The sequence below is a fragment of the Lepidochelys kempii genome, chromosome 3 (assembly GCF_965140285.1).
Source record: "Lepidochelys kempii isolate rLepKem1 chromosome 3, rLepKem1.hap1, whole genome shotgun sequence".
NCBI lineage: Eukaryota > Metazoa > Chordata > Testudines > Cheloniidae > Lepidochelys > Lepidochelys kempii.
In genome coordinates, this window is record NC_136382.1 from 4,162,297 (window position 1) to 4,168,296 (window position 6,000).

Here is a 6,000-nt window from a genome sequence, read left to right on the forward strand (position 1 = left end):
CCTGTCAGAATGATTACTGCTCTTTCAGAGAGGAGGGAAAGCAAGAAGGCGCTAAGGGGCTCCTCGCAGCCAGGCATTGCCACAGCCTGGATTAGATCGGAGGCAGGGCTCCCTAGCCCAGTGGTCCTCAGCCTTTGCCATACTGGGACTCCGGAGCACAGGTGTGGGCCCCGACACGTCCCTTCTCCCATCAGTGCGCCAGCCCCCCCCCCATGCGGCTTCCCTCTCCTCCCGCAGAGTGGTGGAAGTGCCAACAGAGGCTGGGATGAGGGCAGGGGGCTCCCCAGTATTTACCCCAGCTCTCGTCTCTGGCTGCCACACCCAGAGCTGTCTGTGGGGACGGTGCTGGCAGGGTCCCTGAGGAGATGCCTGGAGCAGTTCCCCCACTCTGAGCTGTTTTCTCGGGCTGTCTGCAGCCTCAGGCAGACGTTGCCATTTTGGTTGCCTTTGGAAGCTTTTCTTCGCAACCAGATGCACTAGACATGTGCTTTTTTTTCTTTCAAGAAATAAACCAAAAAAGAGCTACAGTTCTCATGTAATTTAGTTGGGGGGTCGGTCCTGCTTTGAGCAGGGGGTTGGACTAGATACCTCCTGAGGTCCCTTCCAACCCTGATATTCTATGAATCATGTGACTCCCGGAGATGAGGCCCTGTACATGGGCCTACAGTGTCTTTGCCTTAATCTGGCCATGTTGGGACCACTTTTTCTACCACAGGACCCGCTCCCCGGGCCTCACTCCCATCTGCATGAGACTCCCCCGCACTTAGTGTAACCCACACGCCTCCTAGGTGTGGTGCTCTGTCCCCTCTAGTGGCACCGAGACCACTTAGACATTCGTGAATCTGCCACAGCCTCAGCTACGGGCCATGTTGTGGCTTTTAGTTCGTGCAGTAGAGGCTCATGCAGTTAGCTCCAGAGGTTCCCAGGTTGGATCCTGCCCGCTGCCGACTGGGGTCTGTCGGTGTTACATTAGCAATATGGGACAGGCAGGGTAGTTGTGACCCCCTGGTTTAGAACCTCTGCATTGGACCGTGGTAATGTTAGGAAGCAAAATGGAGAGGAATTAGTACTGACTAGCAAAGCTTGTCAAAAAAGTGAGTTCTCTCCCGCACAAAAATTTGATTTTCATTGGAAATGTGAAAGCTGAACTATTTCATCCACATGCCAAAATATTTCGGTTTGCCACAGTGCCTCACGGGATTTGTAGGTCAGTGGTCTCATGCGCCCATTCTCCTCTATGGGCTTGGCTCTGTAGTTGGACTACATCTCCCATAATACATCTCTTCAAGAGGGGTGATGGTTCATCCTGGGACTCCCTGGCCATAGTGGCTTATGGAAGATGTAGTCTGGCTGGGGAGCCTGGCACATAGAGGAGAATGGGACAGGAGGTAACCAAACTACAACGACCAACAGGCACCGTGCCATCCTCTCCCTATCAAAATATATTGGTTTGCAGCTGAAATATCAAAATTTTCTTCAGAAAGCAGATGCTTCTTACCCAATTATTTATGTATTTGAAAACCCAAATTTCTTTCTGAAAACAGGTTTCAGAGGGGTAGCTGTGTTAGTCTGTATCAGCAAAAACAACGAGGCATCCTTGTGCCACCTTAGGGACTAACCAATTTATTTGGGCATAAGCTTTCGTGGGCTGGAACCCACTTCATCAGATGCATGGAGTGGAAAATACAGTAGCAGGTATAAATACACAGCATATGAAAAGATGGGAGTTGCCTTACCAAGTGTGGGGTCAGTGCTAACGAGTCAATCCAATTAAGGTGGAAGGGGGCTATTTTCAGCAGTTGACAAGAAGGGGTGTAAATCACTTTTGTACTGCTAATGAGGCCAGTGTAATCAAGGTGGGCCATTTCAAACAGTTGACAAGAAGGGGTGAGTATCAGCAGGGGGAAATTAGTTTTTGTAGTGACTCATCCACTCCCAGTCTTTATTCAGGCCCAATTTGATGGTGTCCAGTTTTCAAATTAATTCCAGTTCTGTAGTTTCTCACTGGAGTCTGTTTTTGAAGTTTTTTGGTTGAAGAATTGCCACTTTTAGGTCTGTTATTGACTGACCAGGGAGATTGAAGTGTTCTCCTACTGGTTCTCCTACACTCTGTTTTCAGGCCTGCTGCCAAAACCCCGAACTTCTGCCAGTGAAGTTAAAACAGTTCCAAGCATGGCATAAGCCCTCTGCTGGCAAGCACTGTGCTTGTGTGGATGCTGAATTATTTGCACTGGCACAAAGAGTCCTCCAGCAACAATCCCACAATGCCACTGTCCCTGCGAGAGGGACTGCTCTGGTCGAAGTTTTGACTTCTCCTGCCCAGGGGTCACAGTGACCCGAATCCTGCTTCCCCTCCTGCCTTTAAAATCTCCAGCGTGTTTTGGAAACATTTCACTTCTTGGGAGCCCAAGCGTAGAGAAATGTTTTGTTTTTAAATAGGAAAAGTCACAGCCTTTTAGATGGTATTACCTGTCCTTTGTCAGGAAAAAACAAGAAGGGAGTTGAGATGGTCTGAAGCTGAGCTTGCTGAAGTTTGATCCGCTGCTCTTAAGACAAACACACCCAAAGAGTGAAAGAAAAGAAAAGAAAAGAAAAGAAAAGAAAAGAAAAGAAAAGAAAAGAAAAGAAAAGATAGAAGATGCAGTGTCTGTCACTCTCACTTACAATCTCGCTGCTGGGGACACATGGGCACAGGACATGGCCACGCCAGCTACGCCAAGACCTGGTAAATGCGGACCACGGTTGGGCTGTTTAAGGCATTGCCTTTAGCGGCCTGGCTGGTCACGGGCTGCTGCAAAAGGTGGAGTTGTCTTGGCGGGATGAGCCAGATTCTTGTTACATGGAAGGCAAGAAGAGAGAGACGGGAAAAAAGCGGGGAAGGAAAATAATACACGAGGGAGGGGCTGACTGCAGGAACCCAAATCTCGCATCCCAGGGGTTTGGGATTTAGCTGGAGCCTGTGGCAATGTCATCTGCTTCCCTCCCAGGGTGCCTTTCAGACCAGGATGATGAAGGCCCCATAGTGCCATGGTGAATCCCAGGGTCCCAGGGGAGGCTGGGGTGGCGCCCGTGAGGGTGACGCTCACTCCTTCCAGTCTACTTGTCTTGCCGATAAACAATGTCCAAAAAGCACTGTCTGCCTCATCCTATTAGCATTAACCAATTGAAACACGTTTCGGTAATTTCAGCGATAACCCTTTCCTCCCCTTTGCCTCATTGTCATGCCAACCCGGGCCTTTCCCAGGAGCCCTGCAGACCCCTGCGCATGGTTCTCTCAACCTCAACAATCCCAGTTCGGCTCCAAACCTCAGCTGACTTTTATGAACAGTTGGATGTGGCAGGCCGAGCAGCACATCTGTTCCCCTGGACAACGTTGAGGACAGCCTCTTCCCACGAGGGCCGGCAGCGCACGCTGTAAGGATGTGCGGGTTCGTTTTTAGAAGCAGGAGCACTCTTCGGAAAGCTCGCACACGCAGCAGGCTTGCACGTGAACTTTGCAAAACACCCCAGAGACCAGGCAAAGCAGGTGACTTTCCAGGTCTCCCCACCATTGTGAGTGTCACGTTAACATCACCCTCGGGTGCTGTCTGGCTCAAGGACTCCGGAGCACCTGCGAATGCTATTTTGCAGGGCAGGGATTCCCAGCAGTGCTCTCGCTCGCTCCCACAGGTGTGCTCTAGCTAGAACTGGGCTTAAACTCTTCAGCAGGAATGCCAGCACCCTGGCAGTCTCTTGCTCTCCGGGTACTACGGTGGCCCTCATCACCATGGCATCTGAACTCTGACCCCCGCACAGCTGTGTCTCACAGAGGAGATTCCTGCTGAGCAGGTCCCATGAAGGGCAGAAGATGAAGGCAGCACGAACACGAAGGAACCTGGAGCTCCTGGCAAAGAGGCAGCTGCCATCCCAAGTGAGAAGAACAAGTCAGCCACTCACTTCAAGCCTTTCCTCCACCAAAGGCTGGGCTTTATACCCTAGAGAGACAGCTCCGAGCATGCCTCATTCTTAAAGGACATGCGTGCCTTCCCTTGAGAGGAGCTGTGGCCCAGATCCTCGAAGGTACATAGATGTCTAACTTGTGCGTAGGTACGTAACGGCCTTTGAAGCCCTTTGATCTGGCCTGTTTGGTTCCACTGAAGGTAAAGGCTAGACTAGAGGTAAGTTGGCCGAGAAAAGGATGGTAGGAACGGGCTACTGCAGTTCCCCAGGGCAAGGCTCCTCTTCTGCTCTGTCAGCTGTTCCAGTAGGGAGTGCTTTGGGGAGGCAGCCAGGCTGGTGTCAAGCAATTCCCCTGGGAGATGAGAACAGCTGTGTCTAGGCTCCCTGGTTACCCAGCCCAGAGCACACATTAGCCTGGGAGTTTTACGTCCAGTGCTGCTGCTCTTTACCGGAGAAGTTGAATGCGTCCGTAGCACCAGGGAGAGCAACTGCTCAGGTGTCTGGATGGATCCGCCGGGAGCACGCAGGCCTGGGGTGGAGTCTGGGACTCGTGTGCACCCAAAATGGATCCAGAGAGCACAGACCCAAGGGAGGGCATTGGGTAAGGGCTGAGCCGTCACTGAACCTGTCTGCACTGGCAGCCCCGCGGCCCTGGTTCAGCTCCCCACGCCTTGCTCAGGGTATGCCTGGGGGCAGTCTGTTCTCTGGGGGCTCCCCAGCCCTGGTCAGGAACCCGGAGGGGTCAGGAACCCCGACAACATTCAGTGCGATGTGTTCTAGAGTCCAAGGCTGTGCGCCAGTGACGGCTGGTCACATAGAATCATAGAATCATAGAATATCAGGGTTGGAAGGGACCCCAGAAGGTCATCTAGTCCAACCCCCTGCTCAAAGCAGGACCAATTCCCAGTTAAATCATCCCAGCCAGGGCTTTGTCAAGCCTGACCTTAAAAACCTCTAAGGAAGGAGATTCTACCACCTCCCTAGGTAACGCATTCCAGTGTTTCACCACGCTCCTAGTGAAAAAGTTTTTCCGAATATCCAACCTAAACCTCCCCCACTGCAACTTGAGACCATTGCTCCTCGTTCTGTCATCTGCTACCATTGAGAACAGTCTAGAGCCATCCTCTTTGGAACCCCCTTTCAGGTAGTTGAAAGCAGTTATCAAATCCCCCCTCATTCTTCTCTTCTGCAGGCTAAACAATCCCAGCTCCCTCAGCCTCTCCTCATAAGTCATGTGTTCCAGACCCTAATCATTTTTGTTGCCCTTCGCTGGACTCTCTCCAATTTATCCACATCCTTCTTGTAGTGTGGGGCCCAAAACTGGACACAGTACTCCAGATGAGGCCTCACCAATGTTGAATAGAGGGGAACGATCACGTCCCTCGATCTGCTCGCTATGCCCCTACTTATACATCCCAAAATGCCATTGGCCTTCTTGGCAACAAGGGCACACTGCTGACTCATATCCAGCTTCTCGTCCACTGTCACCCCTAGGTCCTTTTCCGCAGAACTGCTGCCTAGCCATTCGGTCCCTAGTCTGTAGCGGTGCATTGGATTCTTCCATCCTAAGTGCAGGACCCTGCACTTATCCTTATTGAACCTCATCAGATTTCTTTTGGCCCAATCCTCCAATTTGTCTAGGTCCTTCTGTATCCTATCCCTCCCCTCCAGCGTATCTACCACTCCTCCCAGTTTAGTATCATCCGCAAATTTGCTGAGAGTGCAATCCACACCATCCTCCAGATCATTTATGAAGATATTGAACAAAACCGGCCCCAGGACCGACCCTTGGGGCACTCCACTTGATACCGGCTGCCAACTAGACACGGAGCCATTGATCACTACCCGTTGAGCCCGACAATCTAGCCAGCTTTCTACCCACCTTGTAGTGCATTCATCCAGCCCATACTTCCTTAACTTGCTGACAAGAATACTGTGGGAGACCGTGTCAAAAGCTTTGCTAAAGTCAAGAAACAATACATCCACTGCTTTCCCTTCATCCACAGAACCAGTAATCTCATCATAAAAGGCAATTAGATTAGTCAGGCATGACCTTCCCTT